Genomic DNA, 20,066 nt, shown 5'->3' with positions numbered 1-20,066 from the left:
TTTGTTCTGAGGCAAGGTCTCAGGTTGACTGCTAACTCACTGTACAGCCATGGATGACCTTGATTTCTCGAGGCTTCTGCCTCCACCCCCCAAAGGCTGGGATTACAGGTCTGCACCACCATGCCAAGATCAGCATCATTTTTTTATATAAATGGCCCTCCTATTCATGTTGACACCTTAACAATGTAAAACAATTGATTTGCTCTTGTATTTCAGCACTGGTGTTTCATTTGTGTCTTTTTCTCCCTTGTATCTATTTCTCAAACTTTGGGGTCGGAGTGAATCAACTGTAGGCTGGTTGCAAGGCGCACACTAGCCCGGAAGCAGCAAGGCACACTAGAGAAAACATCTCACAGAATTTACTACTTAATATCAGTATTCAGTGGTTTTGCCATAAGCTAGATTGAAAGAAAAATCCAGAAGAGACGTTGAGATCATGAGAAAGGCTTTTCCTGTCAGTCAAGTTGGCACTTGCCTATGAAACCAGCACCTAGGAGACAGAGGCAGGAAGATCAAGAGTTCAGGGTCATCCTTAGCTACATGGCTAGTAGGAGATGAGCCTGAGCTACCCCAGACTCTGTCTCTAAACTGGCAGAAACATTTCTTTTTCTGCGAAAACTAGTAGGACTGGCAGGGCTCTTATTTTCTGAACCTTCCTCTTCTCCCTGTGTCAATTAGGTAACCATGTCAGATCGTGAAGCTGAGTTCCCAGCACTAGCATGGGATGCCGTCACCACCCACATCAGGGATGAAAGACAGAAGCCATCTTGTCCAAATGTGCCTGCTGTCTGGGCTTGAGTTCTAGCCAAACCTTTTTACAAAAAGAAATTGCCTTGCCAAGCTATTTTCACTTTCTTCATATGTTCCTTTGTGGGACACTGAGATTATTCATTGGTTCTGACAACCAACAACAAGCTAAAAAAAACATGAAAGCAAACCAAAACCAAAACAACAAACAAAACCCCCAAACCAAACCAAACCAAATCCTCAAAGAAAGATTTCTCCTAAAAGGCTATCAAAATGGTACCCCTTAGTGTGTAAGGCCATTTGCTGTGCAACCGTAAAGACCTGAGTTTAAATCCCCAATATCCATGTAAAATGCCCAACATGGCCATACACGTGCTGTGATTCCCTGGTGTGTGTGAAACTTAAATTTCAAGCCCTAATCCACAAATAAATTTTCCAACCCTTTACATATTTCCAAATTCATTTTTTTTAAAAAAAAAAGGTGAGTGGGGGGGGGGGGCTCAGGTCTTTAATCCCTGGGAGGCAGAGGCGGGCTGACCTCTGAAAGTTCTAGGCCAGGCTGGTCTACATAGTAGAGAGCTCCAGGCCAGCCAGGAATCCATAGAGAAACCCTGTCTCAAACAAAGCAAAGCAAAACAAAGGAAAACAAAATGACCCCCAACCCACCAGGTATGTCACAGAACTTGTCCCCGGAGATATGACAACTTTGCTGAGTACTCGAGGCTGAGATGCTGCTCTCATAAAGACAGATAGGATTGTGGGTAATCACAGTTAAAACAGGTGGGAAAACCCAAATATTGTAGCTTAAATTCTTCATGAGCGAGAGTCCCAGTGTTGGGATTTCTGGAAAATAAAGGCTACTCTGCCTGCTGCCTGTATTCTTCTCATCTCTGCTCAAATGCCCTCATCTCTGTCCTGTTGGACTTCCAGTCTGTTAGCATTGATTTGGAAGTTTTGTTCCGGGGGCACTTCTCCTAGTGAGGAATCCCTTTCTCACTACTCATTCTTTCCTCACGCTCCTCTTCCTGAGTGCAGGCCTGCCTTCTCCAACCCCAGAGTTTGTCTCTCATATCTGCTAGAGAGAAGAAACACTTTAATCTTTTCTTGTTTTGTCCTATCTGGGACAGTGCTGGTGATTCAGTTCAGAGGCCTCCCACATCCAGGGTAAGGGCTCTACCGGGCAGCAACATCTCTGTCCGTTTTGTTTCTCTTTTCCAGTTTGAAGCAAGGTCTGGGCAATCTGTCCAGGCTGTCATTGGCTATGCAGTCCTACTATCTTGGCCTTCTGATTAGCTGAGGTTGTAAGCCTGCACTATCAGGCTCAGCCTCCTCTCTAAGCTTGTTTGGCTCCTTTGTTTTTAATCTTTTCCGCTTGTCCGGTTCCTCAGAATCAGAGAGGAACCTGTGTTGTGCCAATAGGCTGGACTCCTGCTCCCCATCTTGTTATACACACACACACACACACACACACACACACGCACGCACATACACATATGCATGCACACACACATGCGTGCACACAGGCACACACACACAAACATGCTCTCATAGGCATGCTAACCTGTACTAGTGAGTAGGGCTGACGAGAGCTATTCAGTATCTGGACAAAGCCCTCGCACTCAGTTCCTGAGCATCTTGACAGTTAGAAGGAAGGATTGTTAGCCCTACCTTATGCCTTTTCCAGGAGCGCATAGTCCAAGACAGATTGGTAGAGTTCCAATTATTTTTTGGTCAGGTTTTATTTTATTATATTTTGTTTTGATATGGGGTCATAGCTGTCCTTGAACTTCCGATCCTCTCACCTCAGCTTCTCAAGAGTTGGGATTACACTCATGGGGGTTGGCTTAAATTTCTAATAAAGGAATATAGACCCCTGTTAACAAGGTATAAAGCTAGTATTATGCGTTACCTGCAGAGCCCTTCAAAGCAGCCAGCCATATCCTTCTTGAGAAACCTTGACTTTAAGCCTTCCTATTATTCCTTTGTTTCAGCTAATCTCTTAGAGAATCTTTCATTTGAGGCTTTCATTTAGGCAGCCTTTCATTTCCAAAATTTGTTTAGTCCTCTTCAGCATTGCGATCTCCACACAGCTCTTGAGATCTTGGATTAATTTCTTCTCTAATCCACTCTGCTGTTTACTTAGATCCTTTTTGAAGGCTTCCACTATTTTTAACCTCATCCTTTTGAAGTATGAGTGGTCCATATTTCTGGCGTGTCTATGGTGAGATTTCTGTTACATCTGTTTGGACAGATAGCTGTAGTTTTCTGTGGGGGGCTTCTTTGGGAACAGCCTTCTCGATTGACTTGTGATTATTAATTGATTATACTGGGTTATTTGATGCCGTTTTTATGCAAGTATATATGCAAGTAACATACCTCGGGTATATTTTTCCCCCAGTACCCCCTGGTCCTCTTCTTTCTCTCCCCTTCCCCCTCCCATTGGCTTTGTTTATGTTTTGCCCCACTACACAGTTCACCATCTACGTTCGTGTCATCAGTTCACATAAGATTTTATGTGTCTTTTGACAACTAGGCCCTACAAATGACAAAAAGCATGGAATGCTTGTCTTTCTGAGGCTGATTTGATTTCTTAATATGAACAGCTCCAGTCAGAGCCTTCTTTCAGCAGTGTGTGCTAGGGTATGCGTCTGTTGTGTGGTGTCCAGTTGTGTCTAACTGGACTTTGAAGTACAGCCTCTCTGTTTGTTTGGATTTTTCTGTTGTTTGTTTTACTTGGGATCTGTGCTTAGTGGGTTTTGACACAGGGCATTATATGTTGGAGCATGAGGGGCCTACTTTACCTGTAGTTCTCATGAGAGTGGGATCCTTCTAGAACTCAGGAAGGTATACACTAGAGCAGAGTACCAGAGGTGTGCCCTCCAGTCTTGAAGTCCGTGTGCATTCCAAAAGGGTTTGGGAGCAAGCTATGGTGTGGTCCTGTGTAGTTGTGCTGAGAATAATCTTTGTGTTGTTATTGCTGTGGGGTCGTGTGCATGTGTGTACGTGTATGTGCCTTGGCGCTCATGTGGAGGTCAAAGAACAATTGATGGTAGTCTGTTCACTTCTTCTATCATGTGGATTCTGGGGATTGAAGTCAGCTTGTGAGGCTTAGTGGAAAAAGCCTTTACCCACTTATGGGCCGTAGGTTTCTTTTTCTTTTTTAATTTAAATTTTAATTATTTTAAATTTCAAGTGTGTGTGTGAGTGTGCGCGCGCGTGTGTACACTTAAGCTCAGGTGCTTGAGGAGGCTAAGGGTGTCAGATGTCCTGGAACTCAACTAACAGGCAATTGGGATCCGTCTTATGTGAATGCTGAGAGCTGACCTCAGTTCCTCTGCAAAGAGCAGTATAGGCTCTTAACTTCTGAGCCATCTCTCCAGGTCCAGTTCTTGCCAGATCTCATATGACTGACACTACCTTTTTTTCTTGAGACAAGGTCTTACTGTGTTTCCCTGATTGGCCTGGAACTTGCTATCTAGGCCAGTTGGCCTGGCATTTAAGAGATCTGTCTGCCTCTATCTTCCCAGGGTTTAGATTAAAGGTGGGAGGCACCATGCCCAGTTATTCAGTTTTCTTTTTAATCTGTTTTGTTTCATAAGTTTTGATAAAAAATAACGGGATCTGAGCTTCATCTCTGGTCCTGGGTGGATACATGACTTTCTGAGCTCTCTAGAAGGTTATAGAATAACTATCCAGCCCAGGAGGCTTTCTGGTAAAGAACATGTCATATTACTGTCCTATCCCTTAAGAATTAATCCAAATAGGCCTGTCAGTCATCTGAACAGAAAAAGGTTCCCAAAGAAAAAGTATGTGCATTTTCCTGGGGTAACATGAACAAATGTCTATTCTTCAGATGGGGGTTTGGCTATGCTATGGGGAAGTCTCCAGTTTCCTCTCTCTTGAAGGCAGCAACAGTTCTGGTTCTTGAACTCCCAAAAGAGAGGAATTCATATAGACCACAATAATAGAGCAAACAGCCAGCTTAAATAGAGCAAACAAGAAAGCAAGAATATACTTTTTAGAAAAAGAGCATTGGCGCAAATCTGGGCAGTTATGGAGGCTTTTATTTCTTTTCTCTCTGCTATCTCTTCCCCTGTTGTTGGGTAGTTAGGCAGGCATTAGTAGGCTTAGAGACGATAAGGATGAACCCCCTCCCTCATAATCAGCTTTGGATGCCTCCTTCTGTTTCCTTGGTAACAGTAGAAAGGAAAGTATCACAATTTCTCCCACTTAAGATTTTAAAAAAAATGTAAAAAGGTGTAAGTATCAGGGTTTTGTTGGAGCCCATTATGAGAAAACTACTTCTACCTGATCAAAAGAATAGACTCTGAGTCCTAATTCCAGCCCTGGGCAGGGACAGGGCGTTCTGATTTGCCCTGAACATTGCTTAGTGTTATCTCCTCCTTTAAAATTACTCCAACTAGTCCTAACAATCACGGACCTGGGACGCGACACCTTGGGGAAGCTGATTCACTAGAAGGCACGCTAAGGAGTTGGGACGAATAATTATCCTCTGATGGAGGAAGGTCATTGGCTAATAAAGGCACTGCCCTGGCCCATTTTATTGGTTAGAGGATAGGTGGGAGGAGAAAACAGGACAGAACACTGGGAGGAAGAGGAAGTGAGGTCAGAGACTCGGCAGCTCTCCTCTCGGGAGCAGACGCCTCAGAGAGAGACGCCATGCCCCGCTCCTGGGATGAAGCTCCGACCCAGGATGGACATAGGCTAGAATCTTCCTGGTAAGCGCACCTTGGGGTGCCATACACAGATGATTAGAGATGGGCTAAATTTATATGTGAGAATTAGCCTAGAAGAGAATGGGCCAAGCAGTGTTTAAAAGAATACAGTGTCCGTGTAATTATTTCGGGGCATAAGCTAGCCGAGCAGGCAGCCGGGGTGCTGGGGACACAGCCCCGCCACACCCTTATTATTACAATCCTCTTTACCCAGAAACCCCTCTTTTAAAGCAGTTGTTTGCCAGTCTTTGCTACTATGCCTGTCCAGGTTCCTGAGTTTTCAAGGAAGAAAACTTTCCCCTCTTCTTTCTCAGCTCTTCCTTAGATACCAGCCCAAATCCTAAGCATGCATGCTTTGACACTTTGGACATTTTCAAACATATCTCTGAAGACCCTCCCAAACTTTTCTACAGCTGCTTGAAGATCATCCTCGCAGGCATGAACTCGAGGGCATGGCTTTCTGTCTTCCTTTTTCCTTCTCCTTCTTTCCAGAAGCTGTCAAGATTTACTTTGTCTGTTCTGTTGCAACGGTTCCCTCAAATTCTAAAAAAAATGCCCAAACTCACTTTTGAGTTCATTTTAAAATTACTCTATCAACTAAATTGAGAACTTAAAAACAGAACCCTAATTTCCTGATAAATCTGTGTCTCCCCCAGGGTGGGTACTTCCAGGGAAGGAGTATGATTTTTTTTGATGCCCATTTTACTTATTATTCAGTCTGTTATAGATAAATGAATAAAATGCAAGATTGTGTATTTGGATTTAAGAACTTCTAAAGTTGAAAATGTCATTAGGGAGACATGTTCTCCTGGAAGGGAAATTTCTTAAGCCAGTTTTAACTGCCCCAGCTAAATTTTATCACCACCAACTATTTTTCTTTGTGTCCTGTTTTAAGGGTCCTGAGCTGGCTCAGTTAGGGTCGGTCACTACCAACCATTATTATTCATGTCTTTTTTTGTTGAGTTTTCTTGGTTAGTTCTTCCTAGCACCAACTTCCAATATCCCCACCCATTAGGATCTGGCCCCCTGAATCCTTAAGTGAATAAAGGTATGACTCATTTGGCTCCTTTCTGTTGAGAGAAGATGTCGTTATAATATTAGGATGCCAGGTGTCTTTTTTGTAAAGTAGTCACGATGGTGGAAGTGACATACATCTGGCTGAAGCCACCATTTGAAGGTGGAGCTTCTGGAGGCAAGATGAGACAAAATCAAATAGTTAGGTTAAATAAACAGGGACTAAGAAGTGATTAAAAAATGATGGCCATTAGAGACCCCAGGAAAGGCAGAAGCGAAGTACAGGAAAGTAGGGATACTTGACCAGATAGCGTTGAGATGAGTTTGCAGTGGTGTAGCCATGATGTCTGTTTGATATTAACAGTATGACATCTTGTTGATATTTTTACTTGACTAGAGTTGTTGAAGTAAGTCATGAGGTTTTGTTACTGTGCACATACCCTCCTTGGCCCATATTATTGTAAGTTCTTTTGAAATTATTATAGCTTTTGACAAATGGAATGAGGATCAGTTCTTACTCATTAGTGATGAATTCAGTTTTAAGAAGTGGCTTCCCATAAAGGGCTTCCTAGGGGCTAACGTATAATCTGGGTCCTGAGTAAGACCGGGGGAACACCTTTCTCCAGGGTGGAAAGATTTCTACTCACATTTCTTTTTTATTTGGCATTTAGGGGATTCACTGACCTACTTTACTGGAAGACCAAGGCCACCAGAGAGAATGTAAAGAGAAGATAACCCCAAAGTCAGAAAGATCTTGTGTGACTTCAGAGACAAAGGCAAGCCCATTCTCAAGCTGAAGTGGGTAGGAGCAGGCCAAATGAGGTATAATTTCCTGAAAAATGCCCTTTATGACTTCCGAAGAAGCCTCTCTTGTCGGCGAGAAAGTCCTCAATCTAGCCAGTAAAGGAATCAATCATCATCACCAAGGATTCAAATCCATGACAAGTTGACATTTGGATAAAATCCAATTGTCAGTCTCCCCCTGGGTGTTGGCCATGTCTCTTGGCAGGGACACCAGGAGAGGTGACCTCCATTGCTGTGATTATTTTATGCACAAACTTCAAAGGTCTCAAAGACCTGATTGATAACATTATAAAAACTCTTCGGTGACCATTTCCCCTTTCAGAGACGGCAGTTTTTCCCTCATGAAATATCAGCCATCACGGATTGCCTTAAGAATCTTCCACTGTGAGTTCTGAGGGGGAATCTGACACTGTTGGTACCACCCTGTCAGAGAATGGGCATATCCCTTTACTGTGGCCCAGTCTTCTTCTGGAGTATAAGCTGGCATGTATCACCAGGTGGGACTGGAATAGATAAGAGACATTTCTGGGTCCTTGGGGATCATTACTGCGTTTCTCGTAGTTTGTCAGCCCAATGGTTGCCTTGAATTTCTTCAAAGTCCACATTTCGGTGGTGTCAGCAATGCGTGCTTCGATAAGAATGGCTACTGTCCAGAGAATCTCCACAATCGAGACCCATTTAAAATAGCTTATCCATTAAATCTGTCTTAAATACATTTGTTCTTTGCACAAGTAGAAAGTACATACTGACTTCTTTACCACCCAATGTCCATCTTCTTTTTCCATAAATCTCTTTTATGTTCATTATTTGTTTTGTTTTGTGATCCACTGAATATAACCAGAATCACCTTCATGAAACCATGGCTTTGAAAGTATCTGTTTGAGACTGGTGGAGGTAGTAGTGGGCACACAATGACTCCCCTTCATCGAGCATCTGTCAGGAGACAATAGTCATACAGAGGTAAAGAATAGGGCCCTATGAGCCCCTCTCCCTTTCAAGACTGATGATGGATAGGACTAGTCATGTATGGGCCCACTGTAGGTGACCACAATAACGGTTATTGTGATGGTTATATGGAGCCTACAGAATAGCATGTGGCAGCCCCTCATTTTGGCTTCCATTTTTTTTTTGGTTTTTCAAGTCATAATTTCGTGTGTAGCCTTGGTCCTGGAAATAGCTTTGTAGAACTCACAGAGATCCACCTGCCTCTGAATCCCGAGTGCTGGGATTAAAGGCATGCACCATCACTGCCCAGCTCGGTTTTCCACTCCTACTTACTTCCTGGACTCTGCTATACAATATTCTTTGGACCTTGGAGAGAGCAGTATAAATGTCTGATTTAAGGTTGTATCTACAATCATGACATGTTTTTTAGGTCTTAAGACTCCATGACTCTCTACATTCAATGAAGTTTTGTTTAATGAGAAGCTTGTCTTATTAAGGCTAGGAGCTTCTTTTGTCTATATAGAAGCATAGCTATTTAGAAGACAGTTTGTTGCTTTATTAATTTAGTTATACATTGGTAATAAGTCCCGTGCCTGTGAGGCCCAGATTTTACAGAGGTTCTTTTAACTGGGTTTACAGGGTTCTTAGTAGCCCCCTTTCCATCCAAATAGCAACATGGGCATGGAAGACCAGGAAGGCATACTTAGAATCAGTTTTAATAGCGACTCTTTTGTTTTTACTGAAAAAAAAATGCCCTGGTCAGAGCAATCAATCCATTGAGCCAGCTGTGCAGAGGTTTTCCCAGCAGAAACTTGGCTTCAATGACCTCAGCCAATGAGACTACTGCATAGCCAACTCTGTAGACACGATATTGAAGAAGATGGCTTCTGGCTATAAAGCCAGACATAGTATACTTTGAAGAGGTATTTCCGTAAGGTCCAGACTGTTGATGTAGGCAATACTGAAGACCTCAGGCAACCATAGAGAAGCGGCTCTATATCCTCTGGGAATAGAAACAGGCTGAATGAATGGACTGGTGACATTATATCTGTGAACTGTTAATCTTGCCTTTTCTACTTTTATATTGTGGCCCTCAGCAAGTCAGATTATTCCCTTAGCTTTTAATGGGCCAGAGACATGATGGTGTGTGTTCATAGTTGAGGACTCCCCGCAAAGAGATTTGGATTCTTTCCTCTACTAGGAGAGATGCTGTTGCCAAAGTCTTGAGACAAAGTCTTGCTAACCATGGCCACAGAGTCTTCTTTGATAGGTGTCCTACAGGCAATGAAGTGGGCTCCACTTTCTGAGTGAGAACACTTAGGGCCACTCCTCTTTATTCAGGGACATAAAAGGGCCAGGCCAGGCAAAAGTCATTTTTCAGTTAGTTGAAAGAAGAACTTTGTTCTGAGGTTCAGATTAGAGAGTCCTTTTCTTCTTCTTGTAGTAGTGGCTTTGTCAGTTCTATGGATTCCAGGCTCCACAAGTGACAGTAGTCAAGCAGGTTTTGGAAGGTCCTAAGTTGGGGAATGACAGTTGGAGAATTGCCTGGATGTAAATGGGGGGGATATTGTTAGTTTTCTTGGAGTGAGGACAAGACCCACGTATGCTACTTTTTGAGACAGTAATTGGTCATTTTCCTCAAGCTTCAGCACTCTCAATCAACCAGGAAACTGACGGCGATCCTGCATGCCATTTGACAAGATCTCATGAGGGTGAATAAATCAGAAGGTGAACTACATATCGTAAAAAATAAGTCTCATCCAGTCAGGACATGTGCCTCAGATCTTGAGAGAAAGCCTGTACAAACAGGTGAAGGCTATGTAGGGGCCTATGCAACAGGACAGTCCAAGTCACATGTTGGTATTCTCCAGCAAAAAATGACTCAAGGAAAATATTTATTAAGAATCTGGGCATAATGGTATTCAGAAAAAGGCATCCTTCAGGTGTGATAAATATTGAAGGCCAATGGTTTCCTATTAAGGGTTGATACCACTAGCGAGAGGAGAATAACCATCTCACTGACAATCTTGAGATCCTGTACCAATTAATACCGGTGTTCTTTCTTGCTAAGATGAGGGAGCTGCATGAGAAGTACAGGGTACCAAAAGTGCATGTTGAAGAAGCTGACTGGCAAGAGGCTGCTTGGGTTGGATGCCAGCTATGGTCTCTGACTTAAAAGGCACTATTTCTTGAGGGGAAACACGGAAGGGTTCTTCAGCTGATTTTTTTATTAGAATAAGGCACAGTTTTTGCCCTACCAGAGACCCCTGTGTCCTAGACAGCTGCATCTGCCTCCGATTAATTCTTCTCCACTGTGGAGACAAGGGGAGATGGCAGGTGAGCCAAAATCTGAAAAAATGAAAGATGCCTCTATAACATCTGTGAAAACAGATTCCCCCTGACTTTGTTAGGATACCCTAGCCAATGAGTGGGGACAACATTGTGACATCACCAAAGCAGAGTAAAACTCTAAGCTTCTCTGAGATAAAAGCTAGGGACTATAAAGCTTTGGGTCTGGGGCTTTCCTTCAGCTCCACTTACCTGATGAGAAGCTTTGGTCAGTTTTTTAGGAGGAAAGTAAAAGCAGAGGAGGAGGCACTCATATCTGAGAATATGATGGACCTACCTATAACATTCATGGTCAACTTTGGCTCTTTCCTGTTGATAGAAATAGGAGAGTACTTGGTGCCAGCAGGGGCCATAGGCCTTATTGGATGGACACAAGGAACAAAGCCATCACGTCCATCCTGGGCATCATTCACTTCTCAGGACAGCCCCAATGGCAATGTACCATTTGGCCATATTCGGGCATTGTTGTTTCTAATGGCCTGACCTGTGGTGTATGTGGCAGCTGCCTGGGGGGTGTGGGTGATACCTTGCCTGTCTGCAGGATGACCAGGAGTTAGGCTTGTCTTTTTTTCCTCATACTCTCACTTTGGGCTTTTATTTCCTTCTCTTCATGATCCCAGTTAGAATAAACAGAGTGGTCATCAAGAGGAGCCTCCAGTTCCAAGGCTGACTTTTGAAGCTCTTGGTGAATGTCCAGAGCCGACTGGATGAAAATTTATATTTAAGAATTGTCTGTTCTTCTACACTCTCAGGACGTAGTGGTATATGCCTTATATGAGCCCCATTTGAACCTTCCCAGGAAAGCAGTGAGATTCTTTTATGTCCCATGATCTATGGTAGACAATTTACTATAACTAAGGGGCTTGGCCTGGCTGTTTATTAGTCTTTCTGCTAGACAAGCTCTCTGAAGTCTCTTTACTGTTTATAGTCCTAATCAGGGTCCTTGGAAAGAGTTTCTGTGTCCCCATCTGGGCAGGTACTGGAGTCCATAATAAGTATGTAAGTTATCCCTAAACCTTTGGGCAGCTTCCAAGATCCATTGTCTTGCAGATCTGGTTGGGATCTGTCCTACAATAATAGTAGTATTCTTCCAAATCAACTCAAAGTCCTGAGTTAAATGGGGGAAGACCTCTATGTACTTGTTAGGGTTGTCTGGAAGTCAGCTTGGGTCCTGCTTTGTGTATTTTAGATCTTTTAAGGAGATGGTGATATATCCTTGGATTGAGACAGAAGTTTTGTGGAGCCCCCGGAGAGGGAGAGCAGGGTGGTGGAAATGACGGTTGAGAAGGTTCCAAGGGTTCCTCAGTGGGTTAGGTCTTTTTTTCCCAGGCACACAGAGAGTAAGGGTGATGGTATAGGGGTCTCCCTTTTGATCATAAGTAAGGGGTCAATCTAGTATCTGAGAGACAGAACAGATTGGTTGCTCAAGGCATAAAAAGCTTGAACCTGTGGGACCTTATTCCGCTTCCCCTCCTGCCTGCAAAACAACGCCTGCTGTTCCATGGTGTTAGAGTTTAAACTGCCACTTAGTGGCCATGTTTCTCTCTCTCTCAGCTTATACTGTGGTCAGGCTGTGTTGCAGAAGAAAATAACACACCAGTATTTTGAGAAAGTCTAGGTCAAGTTTAACTCAGTTCTTCAGAAATGCCCAAAGGGATGTCTTGGTAAATGGAGGCCTAATTTTCTATCTGAAAGTGGGTGGACAGGTGGGTGGGAAGGGGGAGCATGGGACGGGGGTGGGGTGGGAGGACAGGGAAGGGATCACCAGGGTAGGCATTGCCTGATAGATGTGTATCTCTCTACTCGGGCTTCCATTAGAACATGGTTGGGCATACCCCTCTTGTACATGGTTGGGCCTCCTTAAGGGCATTATTTGGTCTGTCTCCTTGGATCACCCCCGCCAGATCCATGATCCCCTCCTCCATTTGCCTGTGTGTTCCTCCAGATCATCTGGTAGTCCAATTACCAATAAGTTTTAACCCTAGAGAATTTCTCGCTGAAATCTGGGGTCCCTTTTCCTAGGTGATCTAGTCCTGGTGTGGGAGAATGCTGAGATCCTTGCGACTTAGGCCTCTGCTAGTCATCTGCTAATAGATACCCTCTGGCGACAAGAGAGAGTCACCACAGAGCAATGCAGTTCCTCTCTCTGCTCAGAGGCCTGTCACCAGTATGGTATCTTAAAAAAACGTCTGGACAACAGGGACAAAGACTAAGAGACCCAGTGACCTTATAAGGAAGAGGGAGCTGTTAAGCTATGTCTCCTGAAGAAGGCCTATAGTTTTGCCAGAGGCCAGGCTGGAGTTTTGTAATAGAAGGGGGGGGGGAGGGCGATTCCTGGGTAAAAAAGCAGAGGACCCATTCTAAAGACTCGAGAATAAAGGGCACCAGGATTTCATCTTTTATAGTCTTGGGTCCCCTCTTGACAGCCAAGGCTGCCAAAAAGTGGCATGGCTCAAGAGACTTCTGATATCTTTTTAGGACAGAAGCAAGGCAACAGAAGGCAGGAAGAAGGTTGGGTCCCCTGAGGCTGGTTTGTGCTAAAGGGCCATGGAACTTACACCTAGAGGAAGCAGGGCTAAAGGCTGGCCAGGCCTGAGGCACGCAGTGGTAGATAGTGGGGCTGAGGAAAGCAGCTCTGTCAAGAAATCACGTCCTAGCACTAGAGAAGTGGAGCAGAGTGATGAGGGCGTAACTGAGCCCCGACCTTGTGGATGGAAGAATGGGGAGGCATGGTTTATGGCCCTTATGAAAGAGACAAGCCCTAGCACTATGTGTTACAGGGAGACCTCCTGTTTCCTCTGCACTGGAGCCCAGCAACAGTCTCGGGGCTTCAGCTCCTGAAAGAGAAGGAATTTGTTCCTGGTACTATAAACCTGGCTCCAAACCTGTGGTTTGGGAGGTCATAAGCCCCGCTGGGGAAGCTTTTACTGTTATTTTGCTAAGTGGACATGCTGTGCCCACCAAACTGCCTTCTAAATAATTACGTTTCTAGCCATAGATTAAAGCTACTTTCAGCTTTCATCTGAGAAGCTTCTTTTTGCACTCTGCAACAGTTAGTGCAGACATCTAACTGATCAAAGTGCCGAGACTAAGTGACTGTTGAATGGTCAGCCCTAAATAGGACATCTGTATCACATAGTTCAAGGCCTCAGAAACATTGCAGAAGAGGGGATGGGAGGACTGTGAGGGCTGGAGGGTGGGGAAGAGGATTGCTATGACATGCTACCTTCTGGACATGACATGGTCGTTGAAAACATGAATGAGTACAAAGCAGCCATAGTTAACCTGCACAAGACTGGGTCCATCAACACCCTCCCCCTCAGTTTTTAGAGTCTCTCATTGAACCTGGAGCTTGCTGTTTCAGTGGTTCTCAACACCCTTATGCTGCAATCCTTTACTATAGTTCCTTACGTTGTGGGGATCTCCAACCATAAAATTTTTTTAATTGTTACCTCATAACTGTAATTTTTCTACAGTTATGAATCAGACTGTAAATATCTGATACGCAGCATATCTGATGTTCAAGCACTGTGAAAGGGTCATTCAACCACCAAAGGCGTCACGAACCACAGGCTGGAGAACCTCTGAGCTAGAGTGTTTGGCTGGCAAGTGTCCAGGATCCTCCTGTTTCTATTAACACTCTTTGGGCTGGGGTTCAGATATACACTGCCACACCCAACCTTTACATGGATGTTAGAAATCCAAACTCAGGTCCTCGTGTTACCACAGTAACCGCCTTCCTCACCGAGCCATCCTGCCTCTATGTTTGCATTTAGAAGGAGCCCAGTGCGACTTTGCAATGTGAAGACACTCAGGGTAAGGCGAAGCTTAAGACAGCCACTGTTTCACAGGATATGGAGTAACTCGAAGTAGGGCACAGCATCGCATCGCATCACCAGGTTACTTATGAGAGTGTGGACGATCCCTGAACAGCTGTATCACCACTGGATGGATTAAGATGGCTAATGGTCATGTCATGCCCCAAAGACAGTGTTCCATAATAATAGTAAAGGCTGTCTTAGAACTCTTGGTTCTTTTGCCAGAACCTTCTGAATGCTGAGGTTACAGGGATGTGCCACCAGTCCTGGCTTGGTTCCCATTTTCAGAGATTTACAGGGACAGCTTGCCTGATAGCTCCAGTAACTTCTAGCTCTATATTATATACTTTTAATTTAATTTAACCCATGAAACATGTATTGATTATTGATAGTATATACAGCTGCCTTATGGAGCGTTTTACTTATGTACGCAGGTTGCATCATGTCCTCCACTGGAGGCTTTGACTTTGAAAAACCTTTTGGCCCATTTTGTCTAACACTGCTGGAGATGTAACTAGCAAATGCATTTCTTTTTAGATTGAGCTTCAAACTGTTTGATTCGTTTGTTTTTAAATCATCCTTATAAATTCTCTACCCATAAAATATATCTTTTGGTGTGGATATGTGACAATGGATTTTTATTAAGTCAGTAATTAAATGACATTGTGGGTAGCAACATTATCTCAGCTTTCAGTATGCTTTTTTTTTCCTCATGAGCTTTTTATCCTCAAGTAATAACTTGAAAGAAGACAAGTAAAGATATTTTCTTATAAGACTAGACAGTTGTCTTCCCATGTTTTTAGAGGAAAAAAAGCAAAATGGCTAGATGAACCATGGGATCTCTGTGAAAAAAAAAAGGAGCTGCTTCTTAGAACTGTACTTCTTGTTACCAAAATGGAATGGTCTGGGTGGTGGTGGCACACATCTTTAGTCCCAACAATTGAGAGGTAGATCCGGGCAGAGTTCTGTGAGTTCGAAGCCAGTCTGGTCTACAGAGCTAGTTCTAGGATAGATAGGGCTGCACACAGAGAAATGCTGTCAATAAATAAATAAATAAAAATAAAAGGCTGCGTTGGCTTTTATTTCTAAATGCCACCATTCATGGTGATGGGGATGAAATTAGAGGAGCTGGGATGGGGAGGCATTTTTTTTAATTTTTTAGTGGTGTAGCCACTGGTAAGTTGTCGAGCATAGGTTATATATGGTGAATTTCCAAACCAGCATGAGCTACAGGGTTTAGACCCTGTTTGAAACCAAACCAAAATGGAATATACTGCTATGGTTTGGATATGCTTTAGAGCTCTCTTCAAGGTGTCATATGGTGAAATGCCACCCCCTTTGTGAGGTGGTAAGAAGTTAGAAACAATGACTATGGTGTCTGGCCTTTGGAAAGCAGTTAGGGTTAAAGTTGTAATTCAGCCCCTACCACCCCCACACACTACGATTGAATCTTGGTGGCTTCAATGCAAGAAGAGGACATCAGAAAGACACAACTGTGCTCCCCGTCTTTTGCCAGATGAAGCTCTGTGCCATTCTGAGACTCTCTCAGAAGAAAGTCATGGCCGGTAGCTTCTTAACTTTCCAATCAGAACCACAGGCCAGAATAAACTTTTCTCCAAATGTACTCTGCTTCAAGTTCATCATAATGAGACCAAATGAAATAATGCAGTCTGTGGAAAGAAGAGAGAGGTTGCTAGGTAGGTTGATTTTGAATGCAAGACTTTCAAAATGTGTATTTCATTTATTTTTAAAGCAGATAACATCACAGGGTTGAAAAAATTTTTTTTTGAGGAAAAGTTCCTCATCCTGCATATACCATGTTCCCTTCCTGAAAGGCAATGAGTGTTGTCAGTTTCTTGATTATGTTTTCAGGGGTGTTCAGATACATATAAATATTTCCTAAGACTTTGAAAATTCGGTGTCTGGAGATAAAACAAGAAAACCTATGCATTAATTGTCTTCAGGGGCTAAAATAAATTTCCACAAACCATGTTACTTTTAACACAACAGAAGTTTATTTCTTCTACTTATAAAAGTCCCAAATCAAGGTATTCATAGAGCTATGTCACCTCTGAAGGTGTTCAGGAAGAATCATTTCCTGGATCGAACCTAGCCCATGAACTTCGTTCAATATGAATTGGGCCTTTGGCATTGTCCATTCATATAATTCATTTTTAAGTGAGTCGGACTTAGAAATAACATAGCAATGTTTGGGTTGTTGTATTCCAATGTGCTTCTTGGAGTAATAGGAAAGTGAGAACTCTAAATCATCTTGGAAAATCTTGGCACTAAAGCACAGATTTGGAGATGCATTTATTTATTTTTTGATGTTTGAATTATGTATACACACATGTGTGTATAGAGGGTGTGTGGTACACGCACAAGTGTGAAGGTACCTGCACAAGTTATGAGAGGGCATTGGATTCCATGAAACTGGTGTTACAAGTGGTTATGAGCCACCAGATGTGGCTATTGGGAACCTAACTTGGGTCTTTTGCAAGAGGAGCATGTGCTGTTAACTGCCAAACCATCTGTTTAGCCAAAGGTGAGATTTTTAATGGAGGAAGTAATGTCTGTGAGCTCTTTGACCCCAGGAAAAAGAGGCGATTCAAAAACATCTTTGTTAGTATATGGGGCAAGAAGGAGAAGTGGAGTAAGATGTTGTCTCTTTCTGGCAGTGCTCATAGCACTTCTTCAAGGACCACTTTTGAGCTCAATTATATGCCATAGTAAGAGATATTATTGGTGCGGAGTCAGAGCCCCTTGAAAAGTCTGTGTACTCATCAGTTTTCGCGAATATTGTCTGTTTCCAGCTCATAGCTATCTCTGGAAAGGTGCTCTCACCAAAAGTCTTTTTTTTTCTATGAGTTAATGTTACTCTATTTGCTAATGACTGGGGCCAATGAAGAACAGATAACAGTGGCCCTCTGCTTTCTACGAAAGTCTGGTTTCTAGGGAAATTTGTACTTTGTATTTTCCAGTGGAGTCAGGTTGAGGTTGAGGTCCCACTCGTTTTTTTGAGGTTATTCATTTCTGACTCATCATGATAAGCCAGTAAGACATGTACATGTTCCATGCATGTTCCTTCATCCTAAACAGAGAGTTACTTATCCATCCAATTCCCACTATAAACCCCATAAAAGACACTTAGTGGGTCAAGGTGACGGCTTTGAAACTCCTCCTACTCTTAAGAGTGTTGTTTCACAAGCTACCTCAAGACCCTCCTGGGCATACACCCAAAGGATGCACACTCATACCACAAGGACATTTGTTCAGTTATGTTCATAGCAGAATTATTTGTAATAGTCAGAACCTGGAAACAACCTAGATGCCCCTCAACTGAAGAATGGATAAGAAAAAGATGGTACATTTACACAATGGAGTATTACTCTGTGGTAAAATCAGTGACATCATGAATTTGCAGGCAAATGGATGGAACTAGAAAAAAACCGTCCTGAATGAGGTAACCCAGACCCAGAAAGATGAGCACGGTATGTACTCACTCATCAGAGGATATTAGACACAGAGAAAAGACTCTATCTCACTCAAAGAACACACATTACTCTCCTCAGGGTTGACCTTCCATAAATCATGTGTGAGAATCTTCAAGATGTTTTACCTTCTTCAGTGTACACTTTTGTCATCACTGATTACTCTTTTGACTTACTGTTTTCTTTATTATTATCTTATTCCAGGATACATTATGGAAATGAAGGATGGTAATCATAGCCACACTCTGGGCAAAGTAATAGAAACGAGCAAAGCAGGAAGGCACAGAAATCAGGTCCTGAGAGCAAGTGTGACCAGCAGCAAGGTCAGCTGTGGTCCCCTGTGTGGAGAGACGGAGCTCTGGAACTCTGAGACGAGTGAATTGGCAGTAGACGAATAAGGAAAGTTTTAGAAAAACGTGGGCTTTCCTTTCACTTGTTATCTTAGGGTTTTCATTGCTGCGAAGAGAGACCATGACTACAGAAACTCTTATAAAGAAAACATTTAACTGGGGTGGCTCACTTGGAGGTTCAGTTTATTATCGTCATGGCAGGGAGCATGTCGACGTGGTGCTGGAGCTCAGAGTGCTACACCTTCACTCAGAGGCAACAGGAAGTCAACTGATAGCCGCCCCCCAGGGAAACTTGAGCAAAAGAGACCCCAAAGCCTGCCCCCACAGTGACATACTTCCTCATGCATATCTTATTACAACTTTACTGCCTTGCAAGTCTGGAGGTCAGGATCCCCAATGAGTTTTTACTCCTTCTAGATGCTGCCTTTATGGCTTGGTTCAGGAATCTTTACTTTTTACTTTTCTTCTTTCCTGTTTTGAGACATGGCCTCATGTACCACACGTGGGCCTTGAACTTGCTATATTGTCAAGGATCACATTGAGCATCTGGTTTTCCTGTCTCCACTTCCAAAATTCTGGGGTTATATGTGGGTGCCATTTTGCACAGCTTTATGTGGTTCTGCAGGTTGAACCCACAGCCTTGTGAAGGCTAGGCAAGTACTCTACTCTTTAGGCTATATCCTTGGTTCTTTTTATTTATTTGTTTGTTTTGAGGCCTCCAATTCACTATATAGCTGAGGTTGTCCTTGAATTCTTGATCTTTCTTGAGTTCAAGCTTTGGGACTCTATGTGTGTCAGAGTTTGGCTTCTGTTGCTGTGATAAAACACTTACCCAGATCAACTTGGGGATAAAAGAGCTTCTTTCACCTAACAGGTTACAGCCCACCGTCAAGGGAAGGCAAGAGTGGATGGAACCTATAGGGAAGAAGCTGGAGGTAAGAACTGAACCAGAAATTATGGAATAAGACTGCTTACTAGTTGGATTTCATGACTCATTCAGCCTGCTTTCTTATACAACACAGAAGCTAGGTCCTTCCATGCCAATCATTAATTAAAAAGAAAAAGTCACACAGACATACTTCCAGGTCAATCTAATGCAGGCAACTCCTCAGAAGTTCCCTCTTTTTAGTGACTGTAGTTGGTGTCAAGTTGACAGGAACTAATCAGCACCAGGCATGAGCTACCATGTCTGGCTTCTCCTTACTCTTTTAACATGAATTGGTCTCTGCCAGCAATTGAAGCCAGATCATGATAGGCCCACCCTCCTACTACTGAGGCTGTGAGTCTGTGTTACACGGACCTAGAGAATACCAGGGCTGTGAGATATGGTTACACAAGTTCATGGACAAATCTTTCTCCTGGAATGATGTGAAAAGCACAGAATCATGAGTGAGTGCCATCTCTACCAGGCCTACACTGACTGTTTTTCTTTTCTTCTCTTTTTTAGAAAATATTTTTGCACTCCTTCTGTCTGTCTGTCTGTCTGCCTATCTATTTTTGTGTGGGGTTTGTATATTTGCATGCATACCGTGGCAGCTGTGTGTCAGTCAGAAGGCAAGGCTCAGGAGTGGCTCCTTTCTTTCCACCATGTGAGCTCTGGGAATAAGACTCAAGGCACCCAGCTTGACAGCAAGTACTTCTACCTGCTGAGCCACCTTATCAGCCCCTCAACACTGACTCCTCAGCTAGATCTTTTTTTGGAACCCATCAAAGTCACAGAGACTAGGATGAAATAAGTCTTCTCTGGTCACTAAGAGAGTTTATGTATCTGGGACTAATAATTTATAGTCACTAATGAAAAGGGGGAGTCAG

General features: G+C 43.2%; 1 pseudogene; it reads left to right on the top strand.

The window, feature by feature from the left end:
* Nucleotides 1-18,302, top strand: part of LOC121439441 — a 36,245-nt pseudogene extending 17,943 nt beyond the window's left edge.
* The last annotated feature ends 1,764 nt before the right edge of the window (nt 18,303-20,066 follow it).

The sequence above is a fragment of the Microtus oregoni genome, unplaced genomic scaffold, assembly GCF_018167655.1.
Source record: "Microtus oregoni isolate MIOR12 unplaced genomic scaffold, Mior012 000061F_ref0000440, whole genome shotgun sequence".
NCBI classification, from domain to species: domain Eukaryota; kingdom Metazoa; phylum Chordata; class Mammalia; order Rodentia; family Cricetidae; genus Microtus; species Microtus oregoni.
The sequence above is the reverse complement of the archived record's forward strand: the minus strand, read 5'-3'. Positions and strand labels throughout refer to the sequence as shown.